The sequence below is a fragment of the Mustela lutreola genome, chromosome X (assembly GCF_030435805.1).
Source record: "Mustela lutreola isolate mMusLut2 chromosome X, mMusLut2.pri, whole genome shotgun sequence".
Classification (NCBI taxonomy): domain Eukaryota; kingdom Metazoa; phylum Chordata; class Mammalia; order Carnivora; family Mustelidae; genus Mustela; species Mustela lutreola.
Genome location: NC_081308.1, coordinates 112435553 through 112450517, shown reverse-complemented (window position 1 = coordinate 112450517; position 14965 = coordinate 112435553). Strand labels below are relative to the sequence as shown.

Below are 14965 nucleotides of genomic sequence, written 5' to 3'. Positions count from 1 at the left end.
CCCCTTGTTTCTCCTTCCCCTCCACTCAGCCTTCCCTCTCCGTCTCTGGTCTTTCCGTCTCCCTCTGTCTCTCTTGCCCTCCTCGGTCTCTGTCTTTCTCGCTAGCTCAGTCTGGCTCTCTTCGGCTCTCCCCAACCCGGCCTCTCTCACCTGTGGGGGTGGGGGGGGCGGCGTGTGAATCCTGCCCCTCCTGCTTCCCAGCTCCGGAGCTCCCCCAGTTGCAACTCTCCCCTTCCTGCACCAAAGACTCCCAAATCTATATCTCTAGCCCTGACCTCTCTCCTTAGACCCAGACCAGAATTTCTAGCTGCCAGCGACTCGCTGTTAATTGGACATCCACCGAGCCCCTCAAACTCAATGTGTCTCAAACCGAACTCATTATCTGTTCCCATAAACCTGCTCCCCACTCCCCACCCCCAGCATGTTTCCTATCTTAGTTAATGGCACCACTGTCCCCCAGCCTGGACATTTCAGCAGCAAAGTCGTCTTCAACTCCTCTCCCCCACCATCTCCGCCCACAGCCAATCAGGAGTCGAGCCTTAATAATGCCAGCTCCGTCCTCGCCTTCTGCCCTTCCTGCCACCACCCCGATGCAGGCCCTCATCATCTCTCCCCCAGAATATTACAACAGCCTCTTAACTGGTCCCTCTGCCTCCAGTCTCTTGATTTTATAATCAATTCATCTTCTAAAGCACCAATTCGATCCCAGCAGCCCCCTCCCTCCTCACAAGCTTTCAGTAGCTTTCCTGTCTTCAGAATCAAGCCCAAATTTCTTAGCACAGCCTTCCGGGCCCTCCCTGACCTGGCCTCAGACCTCCTCTGGCCTCCTCTTTGGCCACATCCTGCTATTTCCCTGTGGCCTCTGCCATCCCGGCTCCTGACCCTTCCCTGAGCAGATCATCCAGTTTTAGGACTTTGCTGTTTCCTAACGCTGAAATGGCCTCTCCTGTGCCTCTTCTCCTTTCTCTGTCACCCCTCAAAGTCTGGCTTAAATGTCATCATGTCATCTCCCCAGCCTCAGCCCCTGATCGGTTAACTCTTCCCTCTCCTCGACTCTTTCTTCTCCTCAAACATTTCATCCTTACCTCTCCCACGGGCGCTTATCTTCCCTGCAGTGTGGCTAGCTGGGGATGTGGCATGTCTGTCTCCCTGGCCAGTCAAGCTACTTAAGGTAAGAAACTATCTTTTCTGTCTCTGGTTCCTCCACAATGTCTTACAGATGGTAAGTACTCAGTAAATGAGTGTTATATGGAACTGAACGCTGGATGAGAAATTGAGGTGATGACCCTGAGAAATTACAAGAAGCAAAATCAACCACCCCCCCCCAGAAGGGTCCACCAGGCTTAGTTACTACAGAAGAGAATGCTGTACTTTTCCTAAAAGCACCACGCATTGCCCACAGCACACCCTGCATAGCTGCCCCATTCCAGTATCTCTCATTGTCTCTGAGCTAGTTTGCACCTCTGTAAATTGCAGGTAACTGATGGATATGCAAACTCTGTGTTGTCCCATAGAATTCGGATTGACTTCCCTCCCCACTGCGGGGGGGGGGGGGGGGGGGGCACCAGTTTTGCCTCCATTTGCAATTCAATTCCTTTACTCCATATAAATTTGTGCTTTTGGACTTTTTCTTTGAACCGGCTCTAACATCTGTCTGGTTCCCTTGTGATTAACGAGTAAAATAAAATCTTTAAACGCATGTTCATTTTTATAACTGCATGAGACTCATGATCTTACCTTTTTCTGAAAATTATCCTTAACATTCCTAAAACAGTTATGTGGGTTAATACAAATTTTTAGAAAAATTTCAGCAAGGAGTAAGACAAATGGGCTGACTGTCTGCTTCCAGTCAGTTCACCAGGATCCCATCCTCAAACATCCTCAAGTTTTGACTTTTTCTTAGAATATCCTGGAATATCCCCGTTCAAGAAACAACAGCTCAGGGGCACCTGGGTGGCTCAGTTGGTTAAATGTCAGATTCTTGATCTCAGTTCAGGTCTTGATCATATAGTCATGAGTTCAAGCCTTCACTGGGCTCCACAAGCATGAAGCCTACTTAAAAACACACAACACAACACAACACAACACCAGCTCAGCCTGTTGACCAATACACCAGGTACTTTTAAAAAACTATTTTCTCTGTATGAAGCACTGGAAGAGTCAAGCATGAAGGGGGTCATACTTGCATAAGATGAATTTTAACACAAAGTTTAAGTTTTAGTGCCTATCTGAATACTTGTAGGCAGCAGATATAAATCAGTAACCATCGGTTTTTCGCTCTTGGGCTGATTTTTGTTCTATTTAGAGGGGATTAGTTGTTTGTAGGTCCTTGGACAGAAATCAGAGGTGGGGGGAAATGAATCCTGGCATCTGAAAACAGAACATAGAAAATATCACCACCTAGATAAAGGAGTTTTTAGAAGCTACCCCCCCCCTCCAAAACACAATAACAACAACAATAAAAAGAAAACCAAGTAAAAACCAAAATAATTACCAGACAATACCACACATTTTAGGACCACCTGGAGGCACCCCCACTTTCGTAAGATCCTGAAGATAGAATATTTGCTTCACCTTGGCTTCCCACTCTTCCATTAGGAATTTCTCAGAGCAGCCCCTCTTCCTATGGAAAGCCCACTGCTGCTATTAACAGTAGCCTTTGCAGAGGAGGGAAGAGGAGAGGTAGATATCACAGATAAGAGCACCCTGAGCTAAGTGGTCTACACAGGAAGGCAAGACTGGTCTTCTTGAGCCAGAGAGCAAGCAAAGGGAACTTCCAAAGAGTCACTGATGGTGTCAGTGTCCAACCAGGACAGGAGGAGTCAAGATGGCCAATGTACACCAATGTCTCCCAAACCAGGATCACCAACGAGCTTGTTCAAGACACAGATTCCTAAGTCCCAGCCCTGGAGATTCTGGTCCAAGAGGCCTAGTGTTGTGTTTCCTCACCATCACATCCAATCAAATTAACAACCACTCCATTGTACGCTCCTTCTCAGGAGAGGTGAGCAGAAAGGAAAACCTTCCAGACACACCACACTCCGTAGGCTCCGCTGGTGTGCACGTTCTCATGTGCCGACTTGCTTCTGCTCACAGAGCCTGCACTCACGTGTGGTGTGCTTTCTTAGTCTCTCTCTTGCTCTCTCTGATGGGAACCATCACATCAAAGGCTGACGGCAAAGTTCCTAAAAGGAACTTCGAAGAAACCTGGTAATCCCGAGTGACCCAGGAAACATGGGCACAAGCATACGAAATACCTCAAAGGATTTTCCCAGATATCACAACCATGTAATTGTTAAGAAACGAACAGCTGCATGGCCCCAGAATCAAATACTGGTCACTGCCTGGAAGGCAGCGGGACCACTGTGAGCTATCCCCACTTTGGGGGGAAAAACTTGAAAGACACGTCCAACTCAGTGAGAACAAAGGAGAGCACATGCTCCACCAGCCCAGTGCGGTGATCAGCATAGGCTGCAAAAAATAAAGAAATACAACGCTTCAATTTAGCAGGCACATGTACACACACTTAAGTAGAGGGACTGACCAAGATCCGAGGGGATGAATCCAGCAAGCAGAGAGCAGGCACGCAGATATAATGAGCACACTACAAACCAGGGGAAACCAACAAGAAATGGACTAACAGGAGAGCAATAACTTTAAAATGGTGAAAAGAGCAGTTAAGCTGAGGGTGAGCAGATAGCAGAAGACAAACCATAATGAAGCAGAGATCTTTCCCCCCAAAAATCCAAAAGAAAAAACAACTTCTAGAAGTCAAGGGCAGGTGTGAAAGGCATAAAAGAGAAGCCCACAGAATATAACAACCAAAAGAGAAAAAACGAAATAGGGGAACCTGAAATATTTCACCATCGTGGGCCAAACTGAAACACTGTGGGGAAGCACTGAGTACAGACATTTCAGAAAAGTTTTGAGAGAATATGTTATCAAAAGGGGAAGAACATCAAATTATAATCCAAGTCAGGGTTAGGGGGAGCTGATAATAAGGGATGGGCAGCACTAAAAGCTCAAAGGAGATTTTACCGATTGGGTAGACAGTTTTTGTTTTGTTTTGAAATGAAGATGCCAAAACAAGCAGATTTCACAACAACTACAAGCAAAAGTATGGTCGTCATGCGTATGAGGAAGGGAAGGACACAAAAGGAGATAATACAGCACCTATCTGACAAAATGTCTTTGCCTTGGTAGAACGTTAATCTTGAACATGGCTGGCCAGGGTGTTTATCCTGTGAATGGGTTCCCCAGAATCACGTAGCTTCCACTGGGACCAAAGACCCCCTACATGCAGAACAACAGGCACTGGCAACATATGGAATACAACTAGGCCCTTTAAGCGTAGCATGAAACCTGTCCCTTTATTCATGGTTGGACTCTTACTATCCAGCCAATAAATTAGAAATTCAAGATTAAGAAGGTCTCAGTTAAACTAAATCTGGTAGTACTCCCCCAGGCTTCTTTTGGTTCACATTGTCTGGTGACCTGGAAGCAATTATGACTTTAAAAAATGAAAGAGCCGGAAAATATTCTTCTTGAAGCCTGGCCCTGAATCTGTCCTCAAGAGAATAGGCGTGGCTAGTAGACAGTTTAAGAAGGAGGGTTGGGTCAGTGATGACTAATGTGTAAAGAAAACCAACTTTGGGACCTATTGCTCCAACAGAAATCCAGCGCTCTGGGTAAAGCTCCCATAAGACAGAGACATTCACATTCAAACATAGAATCAAAGGAGAGGCCAGCCCATTACCCCACTTTGGTAAAAGCAGCATTTAAGACACCCCCAAGGGGATCCAAGAGGCCACTGACATTTAAATCCTGAGGCTGAAAGGAAGAGGCCAGGACTTCCACCTAGTCACTGAAGTGCCTTTAGAGGGAGGTCAAAATGTCTCAACATCAGTTGTTTTCAATAGGAAAGTGTACATGTACCCAACAAGGAAGACTTTACCTGGCTTTAGATATGGAACCTTGACCACAGACCTTACCCTCCCTGCCGCTCTGCCTTCTTCCCTGTATACTCGACAGGAGGCTGATGGTCCTGTTTTCCCTACTTAATCATATATACCAAACCTCAACCACTAGTGAGGAAGTTCTCCCAGTGTAAATTATCCTAATTTAACGATTTCCCATATAAAGGTACTCTAATATTCTCCGCAGGCTTCCTAATATCCTCATCCCTTCGCCTTCCCCTGCCATTAACCAGTGTCAGTCCCTGAAACTCAGGTGTCCCTATCCATGCCCCAATCACTTCACTTTACCCCCCTTCATGCAAAAGGGTTCCTTTACCACTATACACCACCACATGCACGCACGCACGCGCGAGCGCGCGCGCGCGCACACACACACAATCAACTGGAAATAATCTGCTGGGCAACTGAAAGGAGGAAGGGGCCCTCTGCACTGTTCATCCCAGCCTTCTGCCTGACTAATCTACTGTAGCACTTTCTAGTTCCCCTGGAGTTTCTTCTACCCAAATATTTCTTTTGGTTCTACCCCAAGGGATAAGTCTTATCGGAGACACTACATCCTCTTCCCAGATACATTTAATTCCTCTGTTTACCGAGAAGACTAAGTAGTTACCCACACATGGCTCTAGTGTGGACACCTTCATAGACTCCTGGGTATCTCCATGTTTAAAAACCTGGCCTATAAACATTTATGAGACTGGATACAAAAGAATTTTAACTATCTGTTAAACACATGAGAGCTTACTCATTCAAATGAATGAAGTTACCTCCAAAGTAGTCACCTTGGGAGGCTAGATGTTCATCTCAACAGAGTGGCCAGGGCTTGCGATCTCCCTGGAGCTAGCTCTTCACTATGACCACCCCAGTCCTTTCTAATCCAAACCATACCCTTTCTCAATCTCCTCACTATTGCTGGATCCCTACTCATTCTGAGAAAATCTGATGCTTAAAAACTGCCAAAATCAAAACCTGTCTAGTCACACAGTAGCAACACCCTTGAAGAGTGATATAGTCTACTATCCACAGCCTAAACTTGTTGTGTGTGTTGGGGGTGGGGAGACTGGGTTTGCCAGCCATCTCAGGTACCTCATTACGTCCATTTACTATGTCATCTGCAAAACGGGCATCAATGAGTCCTTACTTAAAGTTGAGAATAGGAAGGGCCTGGCTGTCTCAGTCAGAGAGACCTCCTTAAACTGGACTTGGGGTCATAAGTTCAAATCCCATGTTGGGCATACAGCTTACTTAAAAAATAAAATAAAATAAAATTGAGAAGAGCACAAAAGCCATAAAAGGAACAAAGATAATCAATTCCAACCATGAAGGAGGCAAAAAGCAGAAGTTTCAATCTCACTCACATTTTCATACAACCAGTTTAGCTTTTCTACCCACTGCCATACATTTTCCCTATTATTCAAGTACTACTTCCATCTCCTGCTGTAAGGAAGTAATTTTACTGCATTTAAGGAAAACATCTCATCATAGCTTTATGCTAGACCTAGGATCTAGCCATAAGATTTTATACAATTTCTAGATATCATAAATATCTAGAAAACCTAAGCAATCACCATGAAATTAATCAGTCCTTGCCAAATGCGAAGTCACCTCAAAATGCCATGCTAAGTTACCAGGGTCATTTTTGGTTTGCTTTTTAGTGCTTCTCATTTCTCCTAGATCAAAACTAAGAGTTGGCTTTCCTCAGTCTTGGTCTTCAGCAGAACCATGTGAATATCGGGTGTGTCTTTCACACTCCAAAGTTGAATCATTGCAATCTGAGACCTGAATCCCTTTTGTGATGCTTGTGTGTCTTCCATGCCATGCACTGTGGCAGTGGCCCTCAGGCGTCTCCATTTCAGTACACGGCATTCGTGATAAGGATTTTTTCATCTAAAAAGGATTCCTCCTCACCGAACTTTTACCTTTTTTTTTTTTTTTTTTTCCTCCTGGACCTCTCACACAAATATTTGGAAAGGCCATTATCAGACTTTTTTTTTTTCCACTCTCCAGACTACAGGCTCAACTCACTTTGTATAAATTACTCATATATATATAAATATATACATATACATCCATAGTATATACACACGCATACACACACACACATACTCATCATAGTGTACATATAATATATATTTTATATATATATATATATATATATATATATATATATATATATATAATGTGTTGCCTCACAGAATTTCAAACTCCTAGTACTGACTCAATCTCCCTACCTGTCTATACGTTCCCCAAGGTCAGAAAGAGTATTTTCTGCTTCTTTTAATAGCCACTCCCAATACTGTCTAGCATGATACAAGTAATGCAATTTGTGTGCAGTAAATACTTGCTGAACTACTGGGAAAAACTGAAAATTCTCGCTAGGTCATATGGAAACCAAGAATCCCACGTAAGAAGCCCTGTCTGTGGATGCCTTTTACTTTCCTTGCTCTCTCCTAAACTTCCTCTTCTTTCTTTTCCTTGCTTCCACAACAAAGACAACCATAGAAATAAAACTGGGCCTGGGCAAAACAACAAAGTCAACTTCCAATTATCCGAGCATGGTTTAGCCACAGCTAATTTTTAAACCCGGCCAACTTATGGACTGCCTTCTGCCCACTTACGGTAGATGTGTACTCAGGGACGATTCATTTTAATGTCTCCCTAAGCAGAATATAAATCAGAAGGTGAATCTGCTGGGTAGGGGGGCAGGTAGAGAATAATAACGCATTTCCAAGCCAAAATGAAATTATTAATTTGTTAACTGATCTGCTGTTTTAAATTGGCCTGCTACCGCTCTCTCCCTGTATTGGCACAGCTGCCTGTTGGCACCAAAGTCCACTCTGGCTGCAGAAAGAGTCTCTATTTTACAGCCCATCTTTTTTTCAGTGTTCAGAAGTTTGGTTTGAGGATACCTGAGCTATTCAAAACGTGTTTTCTCCCATCCAGTCGCTGATGAACATCCTTGTCATAGAGCCATACAAGACTCAGACTCTATCTACCACCCTTCGTAGAACTTCCAGATGTCAGAGACATCTGGAAAGCCCAACCAGTTGTAATTAACTACAGCAGCCCTTTTCAGAAAGCAATGGTTTTTTAAAATGTCACCCCAGTAAACTAGGCTTGGGTCATTTTTTAAGCATGGCCCAAAATGTCCCCTGAAGTTTCAACTGGATACACAGTCTTCAGTTCCTGCCCTAAACTACTGAGCAGTGTTATAGCACAGCTGTTAAAGAAGCTGCCACTTCCACCTCAAAGGTGGATGCAATAATGGAGTGATGAGCCAAGCTATTTCTTCCTACCACACTGTAAATGCTAAATGTGTACTAATACAACAGGAATATGGAGAAAGAGCACAGAGAATCAAGATACACAGGGAGTGCTCAGGAGCCATTGATAGTTTTAGTTCTGCCACCGTGTTTACCACAGAGTAATATCAAAGGTCACAGGACTCAATGGAATAAGAAAAACTAGATTATAATATAGTAACAGATGTCATTTATTGGGCTCCTGCTATAGACCTGGTCTGCCACATAGCTATTATCCTGTGTAATCTTCATAGTCCTGGGAGACTGGGGTTTTCATCCCCATTTTAGAGATGAGAAAGCTGAGGTTCAAGAGAGTCGAGTGGGTTGCTTCCTGTGACGCAGCTAGGAAGTAGAAAAGCAAGGACTCTGACTTAAGGCAGTATGTCTCCAAAGCCCTCCAGGTAATTCTGAGACATGCAAAAGTTTCAGAACCATTGCAAGATACTAACATCTACAAGGTGCGACCAACTTAAACTGAGTAAAGCTTCATCATCACAAGACACCTCAGCGCCTCATGGATCCTGGTGGAGAGTGCACGGACTCGTCCCGGGGATCAGCGTCACATACAATAAACTTCTCTACAGTCCACAGAACTTGGAGAAATGGAAGTCGGCTTGTTTTCCTTGTCCCCGGACACCAAAATTGTAACACAACTTGACTGTACCCTTACACGGCACCAACACTAAGATTTCTAGGCATACCTTAGCAATGAGGGAACCAAATTTTGTTTCTTAGCTGAAAATCAGTAAAGAAGCCTGAAACACAAAGCTCTGCTGCCCCTCAGTACTCTCAATTTTTCACGGACGCTTAACTTAAGATCTTAAAATCCAAATGAAGACATATCCTGCCTCACATACTCTCAAAGAATAAATCTGAAAATTACCACATCTTACAAATAATAAATCATCGCTCTTCAAATTCATCACAATTCACTGACCAGGGAAAATATGACCTTGGCATGCAGCCTGCAGCCACTTTTTAAACAGTTACCCATTTTTTAATGTTTTTTTGGGGGGAAAGGGTGGCTTCAGCTTCAAAAAGAAAAGGGAAACAGAACAGCATATTGGAATTATGGGGATAGAAGCAGAGTTAAATTTTACTCTTGACCAGAATTCAACTTCAGTTCACCAAAGAAAGTTTTCATCATGAAAGACTGCTTTCAAGTTATGAACAGTAGGAAAGGGTACGATTTAGAAAGAGAACAGTTTCTACATTACTTTAAGGATAACCATTCAAACACTGGCATTAAGAAAGCCTAGTTAGTATGTGAGATTATGTAAAATACTGTACTAGCATCCTAGTGGCTGAAAGGCAGATTACCGGTTACCTCCCTCTTCGGCCATTCTGGCGCTAAACCCTCTGGCAAGCATAGACTCATACCTAACTGGAACTCCAGCATTAAGAAACTTCCTTTCCTTCTAAAACTCAAAGGTCTAGGGTCTTCCTCCCCCCCCCTTATGTAATCATAAGTGGCTTGTCCCCTTTGCCATCTGCTTTATCCCAACAATGCCCACTTTCCCCAGGGCTCTCCGTTCCACTCTAGTTAGTATTCATTTTCCCACCCAGCTTAACCATGAACTACTCCTCTCTCCATCCCAGATGCTGGCTGATGCTGGAAAACAGCTCCCTACCCCACTGCGGCCATTCTATTCCATCTCAAATTTAGCTCAGCCTAGAATCAATGAACCAGTCCAGATGCCCAACCCCTGATTAGCGCCTCTCCTCCATGCGCCCACCCCACCCTCCAATTCTGGCCCAAGGCTCTAAGGCCACTGTTTTTTTCTCCTGTTTCACTCTGGAATTTCTATAATTCACCTCCCTATATCTAGGATTCCTTCCACTTGCAGACTGGAAAAACTGGTGTATTCCTACTTTCAACTTCTTTCAAAGCCATTCTACTTACATCGGTGAATTGCTTCCCCCATCCAGTATGCTTATTTTCGTCTGAATTTTCTAACTAATGCTTGGACTTGTAAGCCCTGGATCTCAGCAACCTCTGCTGCTTGGGCCCTCCCAGGACAACAGCTATCAAAGGTAACTTTTTACCTTCCCTGACACTTACTCCACATGACATGTGAGTAAACACCTTCTCCCTTTGGTTCCTTATTCCGCCTCTTTCACATTCTGCATTTTTTAGTCTATATACTATCTCTAAATTCTCTATTTCCCTATAAGTATATATATGTATATTCCTTCCTACATGCCCGTTTCTCTACAACCCTGTTTTTACCCAAGATAGTCCTCTCTCTCACACCAACCATAATGATTCTAGCATGAAAGTGTAAAGAGCCTTAAAGGTTCTTCAAAGTTGACTTCGGAAAAACTTAGCCTGGAAATTTCAGGGTTCCACTTTTTCCTTAGTGGGCCCTGACGTGTAACCAGTGATGATCACTTTTCTTCCCCATTCACTGCCTAAACGACCCTCTTCCTGACTTTTATTTTGGCCTTCCTTCTTTCTAGTATTCAAGTCCTTTTCTCCCATAATTCTGTTCTCCTAAATGAAGCCCCTCTCTGAAACCCATAATCCAGACTCATCATGTGAGATTCTCTGCCACCTGTACCAAACACTTTTTTCATATGTAGTTAACTACAGCATGAATAAAGCAAACAGACCCCTGGAAGAAACCCCTTTGCTTCCCCCACCAAAAAAAAAAAAAGTCTAGGCCACTGGGAGTCTATGCTCTACCAGCTCTGGGTAATCAAAACAGCCAGATCTTTGAGCGCCCTTGGTGCTGCCACCATTTCCTCTGGAACTCCCCTGCACTCTGCCCAATCCAGACTCCAACAAAAGAACTTGCCAGGGACTTAGCTTTCCTCCTGCCCTATCCCAATAATTTGCTGTCTTTTCTTTATGGCCTATTCTAAAGAAACAGTCCTCCTTAACCCCTTCATGAGAGTCACATCAATGACTCTCAAGAGCCAGAACAAAAAGAACCCTACCCTTGCTGTGTAGCTGGTAACAGGGTCAGCCCTCTTAAAGTCAGTTTGAGTAAGGCTCTGTACCTGATGGCCTGGGCCCCTTGTCCTCCCCAACTATCCCAAAGGCTGCTGCCCAGTTGCCTTATCAAAAGAGGAGTCTGCCTATCAATAGCCACATGGCTTACTCAAAACGACCATGTCCCTCCTAAACTCTATCAACCTTCAGATTCTCTTAACTTGAGTCACCAAGTCCCCTGCTCCCCCTAGCTGCCCCAGTCCTTCTTACTAACTTTGCCTCTCCATCAAAATTTTACAGGTTCCTCCCCCAAACTTTTGCTTCTATTTGGAGGCTCTGGGTGATTTGGGGGATTGGGTTATCCCATCTAATCCCCAGTGGAATCCTCCAAATTTCTTTCTTACATGCTGTCCTCTTCAGTACCACATGGTGACATTGCCGTCTAATTTAAGTACCCCTAAACCCTGCTCCCTCTCCCCCAAAATAAAGCTTCCACTATCCCAACATTCAAGGACAGGTCAGGTAAACAGAGAACAAGATGACCTTTAAAGTCCCTTCCAACCTTGCGACTTTATTATAAACCTAATCCACTTCCAACAGCCTTCTAAATTGAAAAAGCCATGCGGCCAACCAGAATAACACTAACCTACAACTATACCCACAGAAGTCTCACCAAAGATTTTTGCAGTTATACTCCCCCTCTGTGCTATGGGGACGACCTCCAAACTGCCTTGAGAGTATTCAGCTGTCGCTCAAAGTTAGCAGGCCCCCTTCCCACTTTCACGTAAAGAGCCCCTAAACCCTGGGCTAGACGAGTCCTGGCCAAGCGACGCCTGTCCTTACTGTCTACTCTAGGAGACATGAAGAATGAATAAGTATCACCACATCGACAGCTTCCTACAGCCAACACTGAAAATTTCAAAACAATAAAACAAAAACATAGTGCTTGCACTGGGGGAGGGGGAAGGTGCGGGCGAAATAGAAGGGCACCTCCACTGGCCTGGGCTGTTGGCCTCCCGGGTTTGCAGTGTGCTTCCCTCTAGCCTTTCCCCTCGACCACATCTTTCCCTACAACAATCTCGCGTCCCTCCATAACACGAAATCCCCAGCCGAGGTGCGGTCGGCTCCTCCCAGCCCTACCCCGGACGTCCCTCGGCCCAGCCTTCCCTTCGGCGGGACCCCGGCGAGAAGGGCCCCCTCCACCGTCCAATTCACCTCCCTGTCCCTTCCCGGGCCTCTGGGCGCCCCTGCAGGGCTCTGTCTCGAAGCAGAACCTCGAGGAGCCAAGCCCACGAGGCCCGTCGCGGGACCCACCCCCCCTTCCTTCTCCCAGCACCTCGTCCTCCATGCACCCGGCCCCCGGGGCTCTTCGTCGTCGTCGTCCGGGCTCGTACCGCCCCCCGTCGGGGGCTCCACCCCCCGCCTGCCCCCGCCCCCAGGACGGCCCCCTCCCCACCACGCACCGCCTGCGCCCTCTGCCCCGGCACGGGACTCCCTTTGGCCTCCGTTCCCCGCCCAGAAGCGGCGGCGGCGGCGGCGGCAGCAACGGCTGCGGCGGCCCCAGCAGGAGCAGCAGCGGCGGCGGCGGCAGCAGCGCCGCCCCAGCCCCGCCCCGCCGCCCGCCGGAGCCCCACGCCCCGCCCGCCCGCCCCGCCGCCGGACTGCTCCCCCCGAAGCCCACCACTAAGCCCCCCCACTCCCCAGCCGCGATCCGCTCGAATCCAGCTCCGCTGGGCCTGCTGTCTGTTCCTCACGCCCCTTAGGACCCGGGGTGGGGGAGCCCTAGGGTTCGCAGCCATCCCTCTCCCTCCTTCAAGGGCTGGGGGATTGCCCCTGATTCCGAAACCCGGCCCCGTAACCGGAGCCTCCCTCCTTCCACCTCTCGGCTTCGCTCTCAGACCCCTTGCCTCCAGGCCTGGCGCGGAGCGGGTGGAGAGCTTGCACGCCGGATCTCCCCCTGGCTTGCTGGGGCTAGTATGAATTGCCCCCATCTCATCCTCCTTCAATTTAAGCCCCCTCCCCGCCGCGCCCGGCCCGGCGGCCCCCGCCCCTAGAGCGAGGGCAGCGGAGCCAGGGCGCTCCGAAGTCATCCCCCGCCTTTTTTCCAGGGACTCGGATAATTGCCCCTGCCCCCATCACAGCACTCCCACTCCCGAACCCAGGCCCCGCCGCCACCTAGGGGTACCCCTTACCCTACGGTTCCCTCACCCCAACACCGGGGAGAAAGCAGCCCTGAGGAGAAACCGTCGCACCTCCCCTCTGAGGTTGGAGGGTATTTTCTCCAGGTCTCTTCAAGACTTCATCACGGACAGCCACCACCACCACCACCCCCCCCCCCGCCAAAAAACAAGCCCTTTCTCGCCCTGCCCTCCTGGCCAGCCTCCCTTCGGATCACTGGATCCTTGCATGGGGGGGGGGGGGGGGTGTTAGGGCTAGGTAGTTAACAAGACCATAGCCTCCACCTCCCTTTCTGAGGAGTGGGGTAATTCCAGTGGTCCCCCCCCCAGGATCAACCAGACCCCCGTTTCCATGGAGACCCCCGCCCAGCCAGGAAGAAGACTCAAATCGTGGAGAACAAGTCTCACCTGGCTAAGGGAGAAGGGGGTGAGGAGGGGGTAGGATAGGGCAGGGATGGGGTACGAAGGTGGGAAGTGGAGGGGAGCTGTCCCGAAGGGAGGGGCGAGGACAGAGCGAGCTCCAGGGAGCGCTACGTCCGGGGACACGAAGAGGACGGCGCCCCCGGGGGGCAAACACAGCGGCCGCGGGGCGAAGAACGGACAGGGTTGGGAAAAGGCTTAAGATAGAAAGAAGCGGGTGGGGGGATACGAGAAAGCCGGGGAGTCAAAAGGGGTGGAGGGGTTGGGGGAGAGAAAAAAAAGACGCACCTGTTCCCGGGTCGGCTCCGCGGGGAGGCTCAGGCCGCCACCCGGGCTCCCTCTTACCCACTCTGAACCGCCACCCGCCTAATACTGCCCCGATCTGATGCCCCCCCTCCGCCCCTTATCGCCACCGACCTCCTTCTCCTCTCTCTCGGCGGCGGCGGCGGTCGGACTCTAGGAACTGAGAGGAAGAAGGGAGGGCTCGGCAAAGCGGAGGAGAGACAGAGCCACACACTGGCAGCAGCCGCGGCAAGCGAAAGAGTGAGGGGGAGAGCGGTGTGTGTGTGTGTGTGTCTGTGTGTGCGAGCGAAGCCTGGTGGAGTGGGTGCCGGTCGCAGGGCTCGACGGGAAGTGGAGTCCGGCGGGGTTCGCGGGCGGCGCCAGCCGCCGCTCCACGGGACTACAACTCCCAGAATGCCACCTGCTGGGGGGGAGGAATGGGGAGGTGGAGGCGAAGGGAGGGAGCGAGCAAGAGAGGGAGGGACGAAAGCAGGGAGCAAGCGGCGGCGAAGGGGGCAGAGCCAAGCAGCCCCGGTGACACTGGGAGGGGAGGGGAGGAGGAGGGGATCGCTGCGAGGACCAAGCGGATTCCGGAGAGGGAGGCAGCAGCAGTGGCTGCAGCAAGCCGGGCAAAAAGCTAGACTCCCAGGAGAGGCGGAGGCACTCAATCCTAGGGGCTGCAAGAGCCCCACGCCCCCAGCCCTCCATGCCCCTCGAACGGGAAGGTTGAGGAAGAGAAAAGATCAGGGCGCCAAGGCCAGGGGTTTCTGTCTCTTTCCCCCAAGGCTCTCCACCATATGCCCCGACTTGACTTTCTCAGGCCACTGGTGCCCGATCCAGTGTGCAAATCCAGAGACCCCAGATCTCCCCTGCCCG

At 48.6% G+C, this 14965-nt stretch overlaps 1 protein-coding gene across 9 annotated transcripts in view; it reads right to left on the bottom strand.

Annotated features, from left to right (window-relative positions):
- Positions 1-14965, bottom strand: part of BCORL1 (BCL6 corepressor like 1) — a 62724-nt gene that overhangs the window by 45896 nt on the left and 1863 nt on the right. Inside the window, exon 1 of one of the 9 annotated variants that reach the window (XM_059156993.1) lies at positions 14225-14818. The exons of 7 other annotated variants lie outside the window; for them this stretch is intronic. The gene's annotated coding sequence lies outside the window, so the exon portion shown is untranslated. Of the gene's footprint in view, positions 1-14095; positions 14201-14224; positions 14819-14965 lie in introns of those variants that run through there. One more of the 9 variants, XM_059156998.1, reaches the window with a different exon arrangement.